Source organism: Quercus lobata, chromosome 12, assembly GCF_001633185.2.
Source record: "Quercus lobata isolate SW786 chromosome 12, ValleyOak3.0 Primary Assembly, whole genome shotgun sequence".
Lineage (NCBI taxonomy): Eukaryota > Viridiplantae > Streptophyta > Magnoliopsida > Fagales > Fagaceae > Quercus > Quercus lobata.
In genome coordinates this window covers 42,006,991-42,030,169 of record NC_044915.1, presented here as the reverse complement: position 1 = coordinate 42,030,169, position 23,179 = coordinate 42,006,991, and the positions used below count along the sequence as shown (strand labels likewise).

At 35.2% G+C, this 23,179-nt stretch overlaps 1 pseudogene; it reads right to left on the bottom strand.

Moving 5' to 3' along the window:
• Positions 1–3,702: 3,702 nt before the first annotated feature.
• Positions 3,703–22,055, bottom strand: LOC115970680 (annotated as a pseudogene).
• Between the last annotated feature and the right edge of the window lie 1,124 nt (positions 22,056–23,179).

The window sequence follows — 23,179 nt, the reverse complement described above, 5'->3', positions numbered from 1 at the left end:
GGATACTGGCTTAATTGCGATTGCTAGAACTTGAGAGAACTGTTATGAACTTCTTTGCAATACCAATCCTTAGTCTTTCTTTATAATCTCATTTCCCATGAAATTTGTAAACTCATTACCCAGATTGAAGAACTAGAGAGAGTCCTAAAACCCTAGATCTAAAACCCATTCCCTCTCTCTACCTTCTCCCTCTCCAACTGCCAAATTACATGAGAGGAAATTAAAATTAACACACACATTAACTGTTCTTGTTTAGTGGATTGTTTGGTGCTGTTGGCTGTAAAGAGGTTTTTTTTTTCATCCGATTATTGGATTTTTATATCTGTAAACACACCCAACTCAAAACAATTGTAGACAGGATGGTGCTAGTTTTGGTATTGGATTTGGTGGAGTTGCAGGAATAGAAAAGGGTTGGTTTCTAATTTCCAATAGAGTTTTTTTTTTTTTTTTTTTTTTTTTTTTTTTTGTGGGTTATTTGAACTAGAGCAAACGAACCAGGTTTTTTGTTCTTCGAAGACTGAACCTTTGTTTGGTGAAAATTTGTGAAGGGTTGATTTATAATTTTCTTGTGAAAATTTGTGAATTTGTGAAGTGTTGATTTATCCGTAAATGAGAGAATGTGAAAATGGGAAAGGGTGGTAGAGAAAAAAGTTATATTCGTGGAGAGAGAAAAATTAAATTAAAATAAAATAGAGAAAGAATAAAAAGGCTTATGTGAGTGAACAGTAAAAATTAACTAAAATAGAAAAGGTAGAGTTTTTACTTTACACTTTTAGCTTAGATTTGACTAAACCTACATTGACTTTCTCCTCCATACCCTTACATATTTAAGTTCACTCAATTCCATGACATTTTTTCCCCTGAAATTCTCAACCATGACTTAGTAATTCATTATATTGCTTAGGAAATCATGTCAATCTTTTCTTCTTTTTTGATAAAAAAATAGGACCATTAGCATTTAGCACCCGGAGAATAGCCAGGGACATACACTTCAGCAGAAAGGGCCGCTGCCACCCTACCCAAATGATCACTTCTTTTTTGGCTGAATCACAGATGATCACTTCCAGAGAATAGTTTACCCACCTTATGAATGGTAGTGATTCAGTAAAAATAAGAATAACCTAACGAGCAAAACATCTTATGCATCATCATGTGCAGAACATAAAAGGCAAAGCTAAAATAGGCTAGGGAACAGGTTGTAATGAAGTGCCTTGGGCTGGGCATCAATGGTGGGACATCATTGAGAAATCATTATTTGGTGATCACTGGACTCACTACTCATCACTAGCTACTTACTATAATAGATGGATATCGACAAATCGAGCAGGGCAGATTGTGGTGGGTTTTGGATTCGTTCCTATGATTTTTAATCATGAGGGGAAAAGACTAAAAGCCAGCACATAATCATATCTTGCATACTGTTAATAGCAAATTTTGACCGAAATGTCACACAATTTTTTATAATATGTCCACATTCACCTCATCACTCCCCCCCCCCCCCTCTCCCACCTTTTTAACCTTTTTTTTTTTTTTTTTTTTTTTTTTTTAAGGTAGGAGTGGTTGGAGAATTCTGACAAGACTTTATTTGAGCTAGGGTTGGCATGAGATTAAAATGATTCTTAACCCTAATTTTAATTGCATGGTTATTAGAGAAGATAAAAAGGAAACTTTGATTTACACATTAGAAAAGGAGATCGAGACAAGGCTTTAGTACAATGATAAAGTATATAAACAAAATATGTAGAAGAAAATAAACACAATCTTAGAGGACCACATCTACGAAAAAAAAAAAAAAAAAAACCTTTGATGGCCAAATTTTTGCTATTAAGATTTATATTTTAGAATGGAGCACTCAAAAAAGGTTATGAAAAACTTTTTTCTTTAGACTTATTTTTAATTTTTACTAGAGCTAGGTCAATAAAAAAAAAAGCACTAATGGATTACCGACGAGCGTGGCTCAACGGTAAGAAACCCTCGAAAGCTCTATTTGTTTAAAGGTTTGAGTCCTAACTCATGCAATTTTGTGTTGTGGGCTGTTTTAGCATTTGGCCCAAATTGGCTTGATGGTATAAAACGTGGGCGAGAGTAGTGGTATATCTTGTTGTGCATTTGTGGTACTTTTGAGCTTACCCAAATTATACCTTAAGGCCTGGGACAATGATTACACCTGCGAGCTCCCTTTTTTTTTTTTTTTCCTCAAAAAAAAGAAAAAAAAGAAAGCACTCACGGATATTTGAGCTAGTCATTAATTAATTTAGGTATATTTCAACAGGTTTTACTCGGATTGTGTGATAACATTTTAGGATAATGATAGATGACCACCATCGAGACAATTTCATATTTTCATGATTTGGTTTCTTTATGGGATCTTACCGACAAGATTTTGAAGCCAATTGGAGGCTAGGATGCAATGTTTGTAGATAAGGTCTTGTTGATTTGTGAATTCATAGAGAGACTTTGAAAGAGAAAATAAATAAAATTCTGAGGTTCACATTAATGTCGGCTTATATTTATGTATTATCCTGAAACAGTAATTGAGTTTTGAATGTGTAAGTAAACACACACACACACACATATATATATATATATATATATATTTTTTGAATCCGTAAACACACACACACACACACATATATATATATATATATTTTTTTTTTTTTTTTGAGAAACAGTAAGTAAAATAAACTCTAACAATGTGGATTATGTAATTATGTACATTCTAGACATGTCTAGAATGTTTTATCCTTAAATATTTCAGAGAATATGTTTAGGATTAGTGATGACAATGGTGCAGGAGGTGATTGGATTAGGATAAGGGGTGAACCATCTCTATCTAGTCCTCTCTTTAGAAAGAACTTACGCAAATCGGGAATGGAACAGATCGGTGTTTGGTGGAGGTACTTTGTCATCTACTCATCTTTAACATGGTGGTATTGAGTCTATTGACACTAGCTAATAAAATTTTTTTTAAAAAAAAAGAAAAAAAAAAAGAAAAGAAAAGAGATGAGAGTAAAGGGAAGGGGATGATGACATTCATAACAAATTATGATTCTTCATATTTGTGAGAGCTTATTTTTGTTGGTTTATTTTGTTTAAGAAATAAGTTGGGTGAAAATAAATTATACTTAGAAAAAGTTGAGAAAGTATCTCTTGTGACAATTATTTCAAGTCATTCATGAGAAAGTTTGGTGGAACCAACATTGATAAATAACTAAAATAATAATAATTTATATAGCGTTGATCACTCATTTTGTTATTATTGCATGGATACTTTGGTATACCTTCTATAAGAGATGTTTTCTTCCGTGGGGAGATTTTAAAAAACTATACATTAAGGATCCGTTTGGAATCTGCTTATTTTGTTGAAACTGAAAACTTTTTACTGAAAGTACTGTAGATAAAAGTAAAAGTTAGATAAAATAGTAAAGTGAGACTCATAAATAGTACCCAAAAAATACAGTGAGACTCATGAATAATAGCAAAAATAAGTTGAATAATAAAATAAATTGACAAAAATAATCTTTGCTAAACAAACACTCAAAAAGAAATGTATAGGATTAAGGGTGCCTGCTCCTCGTCTCATTCCCTCTTTGGGGTGGGAAAAACCCATACAATAAAGTTATTTCAAGACGTAATATAGAGTCACCATATTACAAAATTAATAACTATTACTTAATTTGAGATACATGTACGTTTGTAAATCCAATGTAATAAAATTTGTAATATCCCTTATAACACTCCTAACATGAAAACTTAAAATTTTAGAAAAGTAAAAGAAATAGACTTGCACATTAAAAAGGAACCACCTTGTAGCTACGTTGTGGCACCTTCTTGATGGTAGCCCACATAAGATCAAAGTACAACGGAAACTGCGCTACTGCAAAAAATGTTATCGGCAGGCAAGTCACTGCATACACTGGAAACGCTGCATATTTCAGTTTATCCTTTAGAACAAAGAAATGTCCCGCGCAGAAGGCAATCAACATGGAAGCTATGGAAACGAACAGTGATGTTAAGCCTAGCAAAAGCTTCCTTGGTAGGTCTCCGCCAAAATCTTTCTCCTGGTACCGAGATGTTAAGATGGAGAGGAACATGACCAGGGCCGTGACAGAGAAGCAGAGCGCGACGAGTGATGAGATGGCAAAGACGTCGAATGCAGGATGGTTTTCGAGTGTTGGAGTGCCAATATCCTGCTTAACGCCTCCGGGGACTGTGGTGGCGCTGGCAAAGGCCACGGTGGCTATGAGTGCAGCGACCACGGAGCAGGATTCAGAGGTGCTTCTTAGCCACTCGCTTCCATCTTCGACGAGATCTTTGTGGGTTTCGGTAAATATTTCTTTTGAGGTATTGCCCTTGATGTTGTAGCGTTGGAAGAAGTGGAAGGGCATGGACTCTTTGACAAACTGAAAATATTAAAAAGTTAAATAAAAAGAGTGATTATAGTACAAATTTTAGTATATAACTAGTCCGTGTAATATACGAAAAGTTTAACAAAATGATTTAAATTTATTATCTCTCAAAAAAAAAAAATGATTTAAATTTTTTTTGTTATAAAAAAAAGGTTTAACATAATAATTTGAAAAAAAAAAAAAAAAAAATACAGTATGAAATATGATAGTTATTAATTTTTTTTTTTTTTTTTGAGCAGAATGATATATAGTTATTAATAAATATTTATTATCATGATTTTTATATATGAAGTTATAGATTTTCAGATTAGGCATTTACTATGAATGTGTACTGTCTGTATATGAAAGTACTAGAAAAAGAAATGTGTTAAAATTTTAAGGAGAGGTTCAAATATAGAATATAATTTAAATTAATTATAAATTAATATATATTAGAATAATAATGTGCAAAATTGTAAGGGCTCAAAAATTTACACGACATAATACTTTGGGGTCAACCAAAAGCCAAATATTTTTATATAGACTGTAAATTTTTTGTAGTAAGTTTTTTGAGGTCAACTAGTTTCTAAATTTTTTGTAGTAATAGTAGTTTTAGCATTTTTTTAATTATTAATTTGATGTCTAAGAATTTCTTTAAGTAGTAGTTCTACATTTTTACAATTATTAACCTTATTAGTATTATTAATCTTGAATGGAGTTCGATAAAAATTTAAAGTTTTATTAGTCTGTGGTTGATTTGGAGTCATGGTTCAAATTTGAGGCTGCTTTCTCTGATAATATGATAAATTATTGATTGTTAAAAAAACCATAAAAAATGATAAATTTAATAATTTAACCATAATTTTAACAGATATTTTCAACATAACCTTAATTTTCAATGAGGATGTTTGTCTTGGGATATTTTACCTCATTGACTTAGTTGTTTTAGGATATTTTAACTCATCAATTTAACTAGGGTTGTGATGTAGAACATGGGCTGATAAATAGTTAAGGTAAAAAAATTTGATATTGCAAATCAAACAACTAGATTCTAGAATTTTCCCTCTAAAGAATTCTAGCAATTCTTGAGACTAACATAATATAATTGGTTGAGAATTCATAGTCTACCCCAATTTTGGGACTAATGTCAATTAAAGGATTCTAACAATGAGCTAGAAATTCTCAAAAAAAAAAAAAAAAAAAAAAAGAGCTAGAATGAGTTTACCAATTTTACGAGAGGAACTCGAATTGTATCCCTCATATATACCTCATGCCACTTGATTTCCCATTGCATTTGCAATGCTGCTCCGGGAATTAGCCAAGGCTTATGCTCCCCAAGCTTTGCCGCGAGATGCAAGGCACTATTACCTTCGTCATCCACTCTCAAAAAAACGCTTTCTTTCATCCTACTTTTTTGTAGCAGAAGTTCATATACATGTGGTTGCCTGTTCTCCACCGCCAATAGCACTATATTCTTCTTGTGTTCATTCATGTCATGTATGGCAACGGGAAAGAGTTCCAGGATATTTGCCACAATTTCGGTGATACCATTCTTAGCTGCAATTAATATGGGGCTCTCCTTCTTTGCCTTCTCAGTGGGCTTCTCTTTATCTGCCAATAACACAAGGGGCACTTAAGTAATGTTTGATCTTTGTTTAAATTGTTTGCAACATTCATTGCTAAAGTAACAGTACATGAAGTACCACCGCGCACTCTTAGTACAGTGATCACTCCACAAATATAAATACTTGTGGAGTGTGGAGGGTAAGGGTAGAAATTCTATCTTGTATAAAAAAAAAAAATACATGAAGTAAATATAATTATATAAATCCTTTTATTTTTTTTTCCTAATAGATAGCTTTCTATTATCATCCCTCAACTTTTTAGGTCATTCCAAATAATTGGGTAATCAAGAGCCTTTTATAGTTCAATGAGTATTTCTTTTGTATCTTCAACGAAGATATTTTTATTTTAATTATCGAACTATTAAAAAAAAAAAGAAAGAAAGATAGTTTTAGTCAAAAATACAATATTGGCCTCTAAGGTTTATCTAATAAATGTTTTTGGTCCATAAAATTTTACATGAGCGTTATTGGCCTTTGGAATTTGAAAAATGAGTATTATTAGTTTTTCTGTTGACTTTTGTTAGTATTTTTGTTTACATAGCTAATGAAACAACAAAATAACATTTGTAAAGTGACATGGCAGTATTTAAAAATTAAAAAATTAAATGCATATCTCATTAAAAAGCAAACTCAGCCAAACTGACCGGTCCCAATAAGTCCTCTCTTGCCCCGCCATCTGCCGTCCCTGTACTCTGGACAGCCACCCATGGCGCCACTATCCCCAACAAGATGGAGGTCCTCCAAAAGTCCCAGGATGCTATCGAATTTCCCCGTAAAAAGATCATCTCGACATTGATTTGTTATTTCTAGTGTGGATCTCCGTTCCAACTTTGAAGTAAAGTGCCATGGGATGTGTGGATCTCCGATTCTTAGTTTTAAGTTATTACTAGTGTGGCTCTTTACTTTATTTTATTTTTCTTTTTATACGGTATTGAGGTAATGTTCAAAGCTGAATTTAAAAAGCTTAAACTATGGTGGGTATGTAAAATTTGAAGCAGTAGTGTAGTGTCAGTATCTTAAGTCTTTTTATTACTTTACAAACAAAATTTGCTTCATTTTGTGGTGATGTTGTTAAGTGCAAAATTTCTTCTTGTTGTTGCATATAGCCAAGAGATTTGAGGACGTGGTGTTCACATCCTGATCTTTTGAAGTGTTGTTAGGGATGGTGGCGCCGTTGGTGGTCAGACTGAGGAAGGAGATGGTGGCTGGCGCACTGGGGTTTTGGGACTCTTTAGGTAACCGGTCAGTTCTACTGAGCTGGCTATTTTGTTAGGATATGTATTTAATTTTTTTAATATTAAAAAACTATTATGTCACTTAAATAATGCCACTTCATTGTTACCTTAACCACAAAAGTAAAAATACTAACTAAAGTTAATGGAATGATTAATAATGTTCATTTTTTAAACTTTAAAGATCTATAACATTTACTTGAAACTTCATGGACTAAAAGTGTTCACTAAGTAAATTTAAGGAATTAACATTGTAGTTTCGCCATAATTTAAGGCCCAGGACAAAATAATCAAATGACTTAAAGAATTATTGAATAAGGCAGCAGGGAAAAGTTATGCTATGCTTTTTTTGGAAGGCCAGCCTAAGCTTGAAGTACCCAGCCCGATAATGCCTATTGCAATATGCATTTTTGGCTTGGACTCACGTGTGGACCATTTTATTTTTAAAAAACAAACAAAATTTTATAATGCTTTTTACAATTATTAAGGTGTCATGTATATTTTATTGGTGTATAAAAAAAATGATGTTAATTAGTATCTATTACATTTGCTATTTATTAAGGACAAAATTTGACTCTAAACATTTTTGGAGCCCTAAGTAAGCTTCAACCCAAACTAAGAAAATGAAATGTATCTATGTTACGTTCAAATGCAATGCACATATTTCACTTATTCATTTTCTTATTTGGTAACTATGCTCACAAATGACAAAGTCGGATGGTGGACTAGCCCTAACATGCTTATTAATTACTTTTTTTCCTTATGGATATTTGAATCTAGGTTTTTTTATTTTATTTTTTTTATTTTTATTTTTTTTTAGGGAAAGAGTTGTAAATTTTCATTCAACATGGGTAAGACCCAAGGAAATTACATCAGATTGAATTTGAGATACAATTGGAGGGGGAGTATCTTCCACCCATATTAAATAGTCTACAATGTCTTGAGCGTGCCTAGCCATTAAATGGGCTGCCTTGTTACAATCTCATTGAGCGAAAATTGCTTTCCATGATCTGAAGTTCGATAGCCAGGTCTGAGCACCTGAGATGATTTGCTGGATTGGTAGGGGGCTTTTGGTCCCACGGTTGAGTGCATGGATTACCACTTGTGAGTCCCCTTCCACGATGACTTGTCTGAGTCCCAGCTCCCATGCGAAGATGATCCCGCATTCCATAGCCTTGGCCTCTGCTTCCATTGCTCCTAGCGGATACGGAAGCATTTTCGAGAGCGCTTCCATGAGTTGCCCACGGTCATTACGGATCATAACCCCAAGGCCACATGTCCTGCTTCGGCGAAGACCGCGGCATCAACATTTATTTTGTACCAGTCTAGGGGCAAAGGTTTCCAAAATTTGGGAGAGATTACTACTTGCCTGGGCGTGGGGTGGCTTGCTAATTTCCGATACTCAATCATGTATCAGTGGGCATCATTAATGATTCCCAAAGCAGTTTTTGAAGTGGCTCCCTGCCTAATATTGTTCCTATTGTTCCAAATGCCCCATGATGTGGTAATGACGATTTCCATGTCAACATGGGAGTGATGTTCTTGGAAAACCCAAAGTATATCTATGAAATCACGAGGCTCCCAAGATTGATTGGGTGGGTGAATCTTGAGGGTAGTCCATACCTCTTTGGCTAAGTTGCATTTCCAGAAGACATGCCCTATGGTTTCAACCTCCTCACACAGATCACAGTCCACCTCAATTGGAATGTGGCGGTCTTGAAGTTGGGTCTTCGTTGGAAGTATGTTCTTGCAAGCTCGCCAGGTGAAGTTTCGGATTTTGCTCGGGCATTTCAGTCCCCATATCAACTTCTATAAGGCTTTCATTGCTGACTTGTCTAAGCACTGTCCTTCAGCTTGGTTGTCAAGAAGCTTCTTGGCCACGTGGTAAACACTACGAATAGAGAAGGCTCCATTTGGTGTTACGGCCCAGACTAGACAATCCTCAGTGGGGACGGAGCTAAGTGGGATGCCTAATATTACTTGGGCTTCATATGGTAGGAAGGTACGGTGAATAACATCTGCTTTCCACGCATGCAGCTCTTGGCCAATAAGGCATGAAACATTATTTCCATTACTCAGGGTCATACAAGGGCTCACCACTTTGTAGGATGATGGGGTCGGCATCCATTTGTCTTCCCAAACTCAGACCTTCGTGCCATTGCCAATGTTCCATCAAGTGCCTTCAAGAATAACATCTTTTGCAGCCATAATACTCTGCCATGTGAAGGAGGGCCGTTTGCCAAGTTGTGCATCCAAAAATGTATCATTTGCAAAGTACTTGGCTTTGAAGACTTGGTGGAATAGGGAGTTTCGGTTCTGTATGAGGCGTCAGCCCTGTTTTGCCAAGAGAGCTAGGTTGAAAGCCTTTAAATACCTAAAGCCCATGCCCCCTTCAGCCTTCAACTTGCAAAACTTATCCCAAGCAATCCAAGGTATTTTCCTCTCTTCATTTTTCTGCCCCCACTAGAATCTACTAATCATGGAGCCAAGTTCTCTACATAGTGATTCTGGCAATTTGAAACAGCTTATCGTATAGGTTGGAGCCTCTTGGGCGACAGCTTTAATGAGTGTTTCTCGACCTGCATTTGAGAGAAGCTTCCCTTTCCATCTCACAATCTTTTTCCCCACCTGGTCTTTTAGTTTGTTGAAAGCTTTCTTTTTACCTTTACCGATTAGAGAGGGGAGTCCCAAGTATTGGTCATGCTGCTTGATAATTTGGGCTCCAAAGAGGCTTTTGATGGAGTTTTGAATTTCCATGCTTGTGTTTTTGCTGAAAAATAGAGAAGTTTTTTCTCTATTCATTCGCTGACCCGAGGCTGCCTCATAGTCTTTCAACACCTTCCAAACTTTGTTACACTCACTCATATTGGCCTTGAAAAATATTAAGCTGTCGTCCATGAATAGGAGGTGCGATATGGGTGGTGCTCTGCGGCAGCCGAGACACCTTTGATGTAACCTTAGAGTTCTTCCTTTTTAAGCATGGTTAAGAGTCCCTCGACACATAATAGAAATAGGTAGGGGGATATTGGATCGCCTTGTTGGATTCCCCTGGTTGGCCTGATCATTCCTCGAGGTTCACCATTTAGTAAAACTGAGTATGATACGGTTGTGACGCATATCATTATCAAAGAAATCCAACGGTCATGGAAGCCAAGTTTCCTCATGATCCTTTCCAAGCATGGCCACTCAACTCGGTTAAAAGCCTTACTTATGTTGAGTTTGATGGCCATGAGACCATCCTTCCCCTTCCGCCTTTGGTTGATATGATGCATTGTTTCAAATGCCACCACTACGTTGTCTATGATCAACCTGTCAGAGAGAAAAGCACTTTGGGAGGTGCTAATGACATTAGGCAGAATTTGTTTTAAGTATTTAGCCAAGACTTTTGAGATGATACGGGAAAGAACATTACTGAGGCTAATGGGGCGGTAGTCTGTGATTTTTTGTGGATTAGAATTTTTTGGGATGAAGCATATGTGTGTGGCATTTATATCAGAGGGCATGATACCAGAGTTTAAAGTACTAAGAACACATACTGTAACATTTGATCCTGCAACATTCCAAAATTTCTGATAAAAGACAGGTGACATACCGTCGGGTTCGGGGGATTTGAGTGGGTGCATTTGTTGGAGAGCATCTTTGACTTCATCAGGGTGGAACTCACTAAGCAAAGCGGCATTCATTTTTGGTGTTACCTTTGGCTCAAGAGCTTCCTCTACTGCTGCGAAAGTGGATGGCATGTCTGATTGGAAAATGGATGTGTAATAGTCCAACACAAAGTCTCTATGTCCTTCGCATTGTCCCTCTAGCAACCAAAGTCATCTTGTAGTCCCAGGATAGTGTTTTTTCGATGCCTTTGGGTTGCTGTAGGGTGAAAAACCTTGGTGTTGCGGTCTCCTTCCTGCATCCATAGAGCTCGTGATCTCTGGTGCCACATGTCATTTTCCTTATCCATTAGCTCATTTATTTCTTTCCAAAGACGTTGAATATCCTTGGCATATTCATGTAGCGTGTTGAGGGACATAAGCTGCTGAAGTTTTTCCTGCCGAACCTTCAGCTGCTTATCAATGTGCCCAAAAACATTTTTGTTCCACCATTGGAGCTGGTCCTGACAATTTTTTATTTTAGCTTGGATGGTGTAGTTCTCACTAGTAGTGCTAATACCATTCCAAGCTAATTCCACAACTTCCTTGCATGTTGGGTCCCACAACCACATCATTTCAAAATGGAACCGATGCTTTTGTTTTCGAGTTTTGCACCTGTGGGTTAAGTGCAGCAGTAGGGAGTAGTTAGAGGTTGCCATGGATCGATGTTGCACCTTTGCTCCACGGAATATGGCTCGCCATGCGGAGTTTGCCACCATTCTATCAAGGCGAATTAACGTACGTTGCTGCCCAAATCTTTCGTTGCGCTATGTATAATTTGGGCCACTGAAGCCCAAGTCTTGGAGATCACAAAAGTCAAGGGCATCTCTGAATGCCACCATTTGTTCAGTACTCTCTACCCATCCACATTTTTCATCAGTGTGAGTAATCTCATTGAAGTCCCCAAAAACAACCTAAGGGAGTTCAAGTTGTGCATGTATATATTCTAGGAGCTTCCAGGATGTATGTCTCTTCTGCATATCAGGGTGGCCATAGAAACCCATGGCCCTCCAATGCTGGCTGGTTATAGAATCAGGAATGATGATTTCAATGTGGGAGTTTGAATACTTATGGGTCCAAACAATTGTGCCTTCTTTCCAAAGGAGAGCGAGACCTCCACTCTTTCCATCACTCGGAACTATTATTCCTTGTGTGTAGTCTAGATTTGTCTGAATCTTTGACATATGTGCTACGTTGGGTTTTGTCTCCTCAAGGAAGATCAAAAGGGGAGCTTTAGCTTTCACCATTTTGGTGAGTGCAAGAACTGACCGAGAGTTCTCAAGCCCTCGGCAGTTCCAGGATAAGATACTCATTGGGTTGGGCGAGGCTGCATTGCAGCCTCCACCATATTGCTAACCATGTTGTATTTGTTTTCCTATGTAGTCTCAGCCAACGTCTTTCCTTTTTTTCGATTCATAGGGATGAAGTTTGGGTCAAGTTCCTATAAGGGAGTTGGGCCATCTCTCTTTTGGGCTCCTTTGTTAGTGGTAGGTATTGGGCTTTCTATTCCACCACTTCTAGTAATACGCTTCTAAAATCTTCCCTTGGGCCCAACCGGGTCATCAATCCAGCCCATTTCATCTTCAAATATCATAGGCGTAGGCCCAGTATTAATATCCCATTGTAATATTTGACTTTTTTCAGCTTTTGCCATTGCTTGCAAAATGTCATTTTCTGTATCCTCGGTTGCTGCCAATTTGTCTCTTGTCACTGTCATTCGGCATACTGCACTTGTTTTCAAGGTGCTTGACTTAGCTAGGTTTAAGGAGACATTACCTCCGGAGTTTACTTGCTTTTGGGAGAGTTCAGCTTTGGTAACGTAACCTTCTGCAGGGTCTGGCTCACTGCTCCAAGCTAAGCTTTTTGCAGGTTCTGAAATTGGCAGCTTTGGCGTGACTTTTAGGTGGGACACAGGTGTGTCAGACGCTCCCTTGGGACTACCAACCACGCCGCTCGTGTGTGGTTCACCTACTTCGGTTGTCACGTGGGAGAGAGGGAGGCCATGGCTATCGTTCTGCTTGTTACGTTGCTGGTCTTCCGATGTACGGCTACTCTGGCCTTGTGCATTGTTGCTCCAAGAATCATCGTATTGGTGAGTACCTTCGTCTGTGGGAGTCGTTGTTCTCATCAAAGGTGTGGGAGTTGGTCTGGGAGTGCGGGGAAGGGCGGAATGAAGGATAGCAAAAGAGTGTACAACTTACTATTGCTCGTCCTTTGATAGTGTGCTGCCACTATCTGTCTAGAGCTTACAATCCCTCTCATCGTGGTTTAGGGTGCTGCACCAATAACAGAATATTGGCAGGCGTTCATACTGAAAGGATATCCATAGTGGTTTGGTCTTGCCCATGTTTACGAACCTACCTCGGCAGAGAGGTTGATTGATGTCGATGCGAACTCAGACCCATATATAGCGACCACGACATTCTCCATTCACAGACACATCGACTTGCTCCATAGTGCCCACTGTACTCCGTATCACTTCAGCGTTCTCTCTAGTCATTCGTTGAAGAGGGAGGTTGTGGATTTATACCCAAAAAGATGTATGAAGGAACGTTACATCATCTGCGGATTCGTCGTCTTTTGGTTTGTATAGCTCGATCAAATATTTGTCAAAAGACCAAGGCCTTTGTGTGAGGATTTTCATCAGTGCGGTGTCATCGTTGAAGATGATCAGGACTGTGTTTGAGCCAAGGTCACGATCCTCGAAGTTCTGAATAGAACGCCACATGCTTTTGAGGATTTGCACTAAGGCTTCCACGTTAACACGACGTTTTGTGAAGAGCTGAGCAACAAGGATCCTGCTGTTGTTCACAACATTATGGGCAAGACTGACTGTTTGGGCTTCCTTTGTGTTCAGTGATAAGCTCGCACACTTCCCTGTGATGTCGTCCATGTGAGGATGTGGGTGAAAAGGAAGGAAATAAGGGAGGAGTGTTCCACCGATGTGGGGAAAGAGAGGCTGCCTATATGAGATAGGTGCAAAGGTTTTCACCTTCGTGGGTTTCTTAGGAAGAGAGAGCATTATTGAATCTAAAGTTTATTCTAGAACTCTTAGCTTAAGTTTACAATTCCATGAAGTCTTAGCTTATTCTAGAATCTGGACACTTCTGGACCACCGATGTGACAATATTATTAGTCACAAAACTCTTAGCTTATTCTAGAATCTAAAGTCTAAGTAAGAATTGTATTTTCTGTTAGAAAACCTTGAAAAATTCTCTCTTTCCTTATGGGGGGAAAATGTTTTAAAATCCCTAGTCTTAAAAGTTAAAACAGAAATTTCCCAAAATACCCCATTTGGAATTTTCTTTTCATGAATGCCCCTATGGCCTCTGTGTTTTGTAAGCTAGTCAAAAAGTTTAGAGGTGAGAATGATATTAACTAAGAGTCTTATAGTTCAATTGGTTGACACATTCTATTGTTTCTAATGAAAACATTCAAAGTTGAAATTTCTCATCCCTACTGTAATTATCAAAAAACAAAGTAAAAAAAAAAAAAATCAGATTATTGTACCTTCTTTTGTTTCATCGTTACTGCCAGTTTTCTTGCTGTTGTCTTCTTTGTTAGTTTTCAAAGTATCAATAGGAGGAGGAGGTGTTGGCTTCTGATCCCTAAAGAAGGCCTCGCCAGAAAAATTGATTGTGCTACCATCGCTAAGAACATGAGGCTTTGTCTCAACATCTGTTTGAGATGTAACTGTTGCTGTCATGGGGTTTGACTCAGTGTCCTCATATTCGTATATTGAAGTATAATGTAGAAGTTCGTTTAGGATCTGAACAGCCCATGTGTGCTTCTTTTTCTTTTCTTCTATCCTTCTTATACTGGTAGATCCTAATTAACATAATATGGTTTTACAAATTAGAAACACTGTGAATTCAACACCCCCCCCCCCCCCCCCCCCCCCCCAAAGAAAAGAAAGAAAGAAATAAATAATGTGGAAGCTTCACCTAAGGTAGTTCTTCTAATTGAAAAAGCTATTTTTATGATTTTGAGTGTTTAAAGTTTGGAATTTATAAAGTATGAATATTGAATTGTTGAGTGTTTTTTTACCCTTTAAAAAATTTAAAGGGGTCCTTAAAATTGTTTTAACGAAATTGACAAATATTTGACAATTCTTACTAAAATTTGCTCTTAATAAAGCACTTTTAACACCCCTTGAAAAGAAAATTCAGGACCGAAGACTGTTACTAGGCAGTTCAAGGGAGCCTGGCCTTATATAGTTACGATGTTTTAGTAATAATAAAAAAGTTTGTAACACTTTTTTAGGACAAATAATATTTGATACAAAAGAATGGAGGTTGCAATCAATGGTTATAAAAACAAAAATTCTAATATCACACTCATTCTCACACTATTTGCTATAACTATTATATATGGTTGATTGTGAGTGGTGGAGAAAAAGTAATAAACGACTTATCACAATTTACTACATAAGATATTTGTGAGAAAAAAAAGTGTAGTAAAGATTATGGTCCTAAAATCACTCGTTATATATAATGACTAATATGTTTAGTGATTAATTTTCTTACAACTATTGATATGACCTATATATTTTGATTGGTGTATGGTAAGAAGTATGAGTGATAGATAAGGTTTGTATGAAAGATATTTCTCCAAACATAACTTGTCATGTTAGCAAATTGTACAAAAGAATATGAAAAAAATTATGTTCAAACTTTGCTCTATAGTGACATACCTAATCCCAAAATGACCAGCATGGCCTTGGATGCAAGCTTGACAAACTCAAAGCAGATGCCATAATTAGCTGGAAACAGTTGATGCCCTCGAGCTCCTTTGGTAGCACTGAATCCTGAATAAGGTAGATAATTGTAATGCTTAGATAAACAAGGTTCAAGAGTTGTAGTTTACACAATGCTTATCTCAGTGACTAAAGATAAGTCATGATGACACTAGGACCTCATTGATTCAACAATTTGATCCATCCCAAAAATTGGCCTATAATCTTTTCCCCCTTTGATTAAAATGAGTCAGTATATGACTATTTTAATGATTACGAACGCAGACTTGTAATTTTTTTGTAAAATTAGCATGCAATTACAGGGTATTCATTTCTCCCTTTTATATCATATCCATTTTTTTTTTTCTTGTATTTGCTACAACTATTTGCTTCATTAGTAAGCACCAATAGTTTCATGAAAACTGAAGAGACAGGGGAGCACCAATCTCATCTTTGTGAAGTACACAATTATATATTATGAAACTCAACGAATGTTCGTGTAATTACTTTATAAAATTTAATCCATAGAACTCGAGGTGTCACAGTTCATCCTTTTTTTTTTTTTTTTTTTTGAGAATCTGTCACAGCTCATCTTGATTACCTGCTTCATGTGCATCCTTTGATCCTTTAGGGTTCTGTGCATCCGTAACCTTTCGCACTACACTCAATTCTAGGACAGATAAGAAAAAAGTAGTTTGGTCACTTTATAACACATAGTAATGAGTTTAAATTAAAAAAAACTTGCATTATGTCCCTATTGCTTTGGGTTCATGTATCCTAATCGTTTTACAAATGTGACATTTGAAGAGGGAGTTGGAGGTTGACTTTATAAGTTTAACACCAATTGGATTTAATGTAGGTGGAGAATGAACTCTACATCTCTTATTCGATAATAATAAACTTTATTAGTTGAGTTGATTGAAACCTATTAGGCTGTGTTTGGATACTGCTTATTTTGCTGAAATTGAAAAATTATTTCCGAAAATACTGTAGATAAAGGTAAGTGTTAGTTGAAATAGTATATTATGACTCATGAATAGTGTTAAAAAGTGCAGTAGGTCCCATGAATAGTCGCAAAAATAAGCTGAATTTTAATTTTTCATTTCAATCCAAACGCACACTTAGTGTGAGTTTGGATAGTAGTAGAGTGAATTATTTTATGTGTCTGTATTTTTTTGGCTGGGTCCCGTGCACTGTTCACAGAACCTGCAAGTAACGAAAAAACACAAATCTAACTTTAAAACTAGGTCTCATGGTACTATTCACACATTTAAAAATTATTTCGCTACAGTGTTTTCAGTTTTTAGCAATAAGCGGTATCCAAACAGACCCTTAGTTGACTTTATAAGTGATTAAACTACTAAGAGAATTTTGGCATAAACTTAGGACTTAAACCTATATCCAAATATTAATAGAGCTTAAATCTATATATTAGTTTTATGTATAAAAATTATAATTTTCATACTTTATTTAAATAATTCAAATCAAAATTAATTTAAAAGCAAAAGTTTTCTCTTCGAATAACACCGTCCAAAACAACCATTAAAATTGATGGTGTTATGTGAAGGTTCGAATCCTCTCCTATTCTATTATCCAGTAGCCTTCAATTTTTGGTCAGTAGAAAAGCAAATACCTGTAAAATAATCCAACGGCACATAAGAAGCCACCCAAGATAACCATTTGAACATCTTCTATCGTTTTAAAAAGGTTCATAATAGCTTGAATTTTAACCAATGCTGTCTCGGTTCTCTTTCTCACTGCTCATACAAGAAAGCATTCCATAGATATTATATAGGTCAAAAGCACCTCTTTGGGTTTGGGATAGTTGCAAAAGTACGTGGTTTTAATTTTTCCTTTTAACTCTTTGAGGTTTTCATAACCGCCAAATTGACCTCTAGGCTTAAATTTCATAAGCTTTTATGGACGGAAAAATCACCTGATTATCATGTGATCACGTTAAGAATACTCTCCAACTAATTTGAACCACTCGTCCTATCATGTTAACATAATTTTTCCATCCATAAGAACTATCAGAAGTTAGTTTCAATAGTTTATTTGGTGGATATGGAAACCTTAAAAAGTTATAAGGAAAAATTGAAACCTCAAAGAATGTTTTTGAAACCTCATTTTTAGGACTTATTGGTGGCCGGGTGCATCCTTTGGTAAGAGGAGGAATGGTACAATGGATAATGTTGTAAAAGTGGAAGCTTTGATACCAATTTGTTGAGAATAGCATAAGCGAAAAAATCTATTTGTTGGGTATGTAGCCAAATAAGAAACAATCATATTAGAACACAAAAATTTACGTGGTTCTGCTTTTGACCTATGTCCAGGCAGCGTCGAGGAAAAAGTTTCACTAACAAAAGAGATTACAAAAATGATACTAAAACACTCTTACAATACCTAAACTCCAAATACACCCAAAAGAGAAGCATGTGACAAGAGAAAATCCTTAGAACTCTATCAAAATATCAGAGAGTAGAGAAACTTATTCTAATATTGCGGCACTCATAACACATGGAACAATAGCCGTATAACTAGTGTATATATAAGCAAGAGACATGGGCCTTTTGTCGTGGAGTAAAATACAAAATCCAAGTTGGACTTGGGTTTCTTAAGTCGTCAAAGTAAACCAACAAGGACTTGGTTTACAAGTCCTTCCAAGACAAGGACTATGCACTCCCAGGTGCACTATTCAAGCCACTAATCATAACAGATAATAACAACAATTAAGCCTTAATCTTAAATTTTTTTCTGGTCAGCTACGAATTTTCAATTAATTAATTAGTCAGGATAGGTTACATGTATTCATTTTTGCAATATTTATATTTTATCCAAAGTTCTATATATTCTCTATAACTTAATTAACATGTTATTTTTACTATTTCTATTAGTACTATTATTTTTGGTTTTTCTTTATTTGTTCCTCCAATTTGAATCAACTTACTCATTTTTATCTATATATTAATCACTTTTCTTTGAACAGGACCGTTTTCATTCCAAACTACTCTTCCTCATAATTTCATTCATAGGGGCCGTCCATATTTTAAAGCAAATTACCTTATTTATTTATATCCTATATGAGAATATGTTTTCACTTATCATCTTAATAGTAGATACGTATTTATTCAAATTCAAAGATATAAGAGGAATATATTTTACTAGTTAATAAAGAGATAAATAAAGATTTAGTCACATGCCAACTGATACCACAGTCCAAAACAATTGCAAGAAGTTGACGCATGTTCTGTAGTTCTCCGGATACTTCTGCTTCTTTTGGTCGTGGACACTGTTTTTTGTTCCCGTTGCCGGATAATCAGATGGTTCTTTCTCTTCAATTTTGATCTCGCCACCGACAATGATTTCTGGTATCGCTGGCAGCTGATCAGATGGTTCCTTCTCGATCTCATCAACAAAGACAATTTCCAAATCCTGAATGGTTTGGCCATTGAGACTCTTTGTCTCGAGCTCATCAACAAAGATACCTTCGAAATAACAATAGAAGATAATATATCGTGATAAAATGCATATTGATTACATTTATAAAAAATAAAGTATAAGTTAAAGTGCACTTATAGTTATAAAAAAAAAAAAAAAAGAGTTTTATTATTATTATTTTTTTATTAGGGAAAGAAAAAAGAAAAACAAAAAAGAGAGTTTTTTTTTTTGGGGGAAAAAAAGAGAGTTTTTTTTTTAGAAAGAAAAAAAGGGGACTCGTGTATGACAGTCATTGTCCCATGCCCCATGATACAGTTGGGTAAACTCATGGGTACTACAACCTCGAATTAGAGCTTGGAAACTCTGAACCCACACACACCCCAGACTCTATTGGTTTCTGAGACTTTCAGAAATTACAATTACAGTATTCGTGAGAATTCGAACCTAGAATGTGGTGAAAGACTCAACAGTCACCTATTAGTTGTACCACACCCATCAGTGAAAAAGCTAATAAAGTGCGTATACATTGTAATAGGAAAAGTTTCATTTCACATATATAATAAGGAAATTATTATTCATCTCATGACAATGTAGTTTGGAGAAATATTCTTTTTACCTATTACTGATAGGTGACAATTCAGAAAGTCATTCACATATATTATTTAAATAAATTTAATGATTCATTAAAAATGTATTGCAACTAAAAATATATTAGTTGGTACAGTGTAATATATATGAGAAAATTTTAACATAATATGATTTTTATATGAAACTTTTATTATTATTATTATTATTATTATTATTATATGAAACTATAGGATTTGCCAGTATTCTAATATATGGTTGCTTAAATTTAATTAAGAAATATAGATTATATTATATATAAAATTGTGAGTCCTCTTTCTTTAAAAAAAAATTTGTGAATCGCTAGAAGTTTATGTAAGCCAACTATAAGTCAAATTCTTTCAGTTTTATAAAGATTATAGACTATAGATTATAGAAGTGAATAATCAATTTAACAGCCACATAACGAGGGTTTTTTTTTTTTTTTTTGAGTGGGGCCACATAATGAGTTGAATGGATTTTTCTTCAAATTCGTTTGATTGTAAACTCTACCATTAATTTTATTTTATATTTTTATAAAAATATTTTATGACATATCTGACTAGCGACTAAATATTTGTCATGCACACTTGTGGGGTAAATAAATAAAAAACAAACAAAAGGATATATTGATAATGAGCCACATGCCCATGAATAAAAATTCTTAATATCACATTTTAGTTTTCATCAATTGCAATATCCCATGTATTTATTTTTTGTTTTTTTTTTCCCTTCATTTTAAACTTTAGTTTTTTCTTTTGTTGAGAATCAAACTTTAGTTAATTTATAAGAATTCTTTCTCAAAAAAAAAAAAAAAAAACAATTATGAGAAAAAAGAAAAAAAGAAAAAGAAAAAGCGTACGTGAACCTGGCTAAAATTCGTAAAGTATAACTGGAACATATATATGAGACCAATAATTTTTATCCATGCCACACTTTCATTAATTTGCTGTGCCACTGCCTACTAGTGGATCCGCAAGCAATTTTATCACGACTTTAAAATCTAGAACATACGTATCAACACGATGTCACGCATGCCATGATAAATGGGTTTTCAGATTATGGAATAAAACTGTGAAAATAAAATAGTATTTAATTTTTAACACAATTATTCAAATTACTATCGTTTTGAATCCAAAAGAAAATTTTGATATAAGACTCTAGAATTTTGAGTTTTGCCTAGAACATAGGGAAGTACTAATAAGAGTTTATAACCGCAATAGAAAAGGAGGATGAAACTTGAAGAGATTTGTTCCATATATATATGTGACTACTTAGTGATACTTACAGTGATAAATCAATTTATATATAACATCCTCCAATGTGGCTACCACTTCTGAAAGCGGAAGGCTTGCTCGCTAATATATGAAGGGGGGACAATCCTTGGTCATTGACATAGTTAACTAGTTTTTCATACATGTGAATTATTCTGAATGCCAAATCTGTCAACAGTGCAACATTTGAAATATGTCTTAGTACCCAAAAATAAAAGAAAATATAATAATAATCCATTAATAGCCTATATTTACACATATATACACTTAGATTAAGTTAAAGTAAAAATTCTATTTTATATAAAAAAAAAAATTAACAAATATCTGCCAACACCATTTTGTTCCTTCCTCAAGCACTTTACTACATGACATATTGAAAATTAGTAAAGAAACATTTCTAAGAAAATGGTTACACATATTATAAATTGACATGATAATAAATAAATATGGTATATTTCTACGACAAATGAATAAATATAGAATAAATTTTTATATATGATTGATGATAAATTAATTTATAAAATAAAATTGTAGTATCTCTAACATTAAAACTCACCGAAATAGTCTCCGGAGATGGTGCAATGAAGGATAGTGTCGCCTTCCTTCCTCCTACAGTAATTGTACCCATTCTCGATACCACAGAGCTTGTGAAGACAAAGAAAGGCTTCTTTTTTACCATAGAGCGCTGCCAAGAAAAAAGGGGTCTCGTTGTCATTATTACGAGCACCCACCAATGATTTATCAACTTGTGCAATGCACTCACACATAGCCACTCCCCATTGATGGAGCGATATGGAGAGGGGTACTCCCTTGCTCGTTTTTAATTTCTAGAACCGCTTTTCTTTCTGGTTGAGAGGAAATATATTCCACAAGTTCTTGGACTTTGTCTTCTTGGCCATCGGAGACAGCAATGTGTAATGCTGTGTCTCCTGACCTGGTGAGCTTGACCTTGAGGGCCATTGGATTTTTCTTATAGAATTCAACCACGTTATCCCATTCGCCTTTCATGGCCAATTTGAACAAATCTTTCTTGATGCTCTCCATGTCCAGATTCAGTTGGTCTGTGGTGGAAGCCATTTTCTAAAACAGGAACAAGGAAGATAGGAAATGAGAGGAGTTAGGATTAGGGTTGAGTAGAAGATGAAGAAACTGGGACTCGTGTATTGATTTATACTAGAAAATGAGTTCTGTGCGACTGCCACATAGAAACACAGACGCTTTAAGGAAAGTTTCATCCACTTTCTGTAGCGTACTTATTAGCATATTTGTAGCTTGGAGACTAGGACTACCTTGTCTTGAAGTTTCTAGCTATTATTTAGAAAAATAAATAGAAACACTTTTACCTCCGGCAGCTCCTGCCAATCAGAAACGAATAAAAATAAGAAGAGAAAATCAGCAACACAATTAATTAATTGTCCAATATTATTCATAGGAGTCCATTAAGCTTCTGACAAATATATATATAGACAGTGAACATAGTTTTGTGTAATTTGACTAATTTGAGTAATTTCTACATAATAAGTTACAAAATATTTAAGGCCTCCCATAGTGAATTATTGTCAAGTTGAAAAGGAGAATACCGTACAAGACTCGGACCTCAAGCGAAGAATGTTTTTATTCTTTGGTAAAGCGAAGTACGTTCCAAGTGATGAGGACTCGACCCCATGTTTTTCTCATCAGAATCCAAGCTTTTCTTTTTGAATAAAAAGAATTCTTATCTCACTTAAAAAAAAAAAATTGCAAGTTTAAGCTTTTTTGCTTTTTTGGCTTGCATCAAGGTAGTGGGTGAGGGATTTAAAACTCAAGTTCTCATCTACAGGAGAATCAAATAATGTTATTTAGCTATAAGACTCTTAATAAACATGTACTGTTGGATTCATAGTATTAGATTAGCAAACTGTAAACAAAAGTTGTGCCTTGTGAATGTATTTCAAGTGTAATTGAAGTCCTAGATTGCTCAAACAAAATTACAAGTTCTAAAATCTCAATACATGTTGATTGAGAGAGATTCTTGATAAATAGATGTTCAATGCTTTATTTGTTTGTTTTTGTTTCTCTTTTGGGATAGGTAGATATTACAGAAAGGGTTGGGGGGGGGGGGAAGTAGGATTCGAATTATAGATATGAAATACCATAAAAAATATCATTACATGATTAACCATGCAATTAACCCTAATTTTAATTGCATGGTTATTACAAAAGATAAAAAAGGAAACTTTGATACGTGTTAGAAAAGGGGA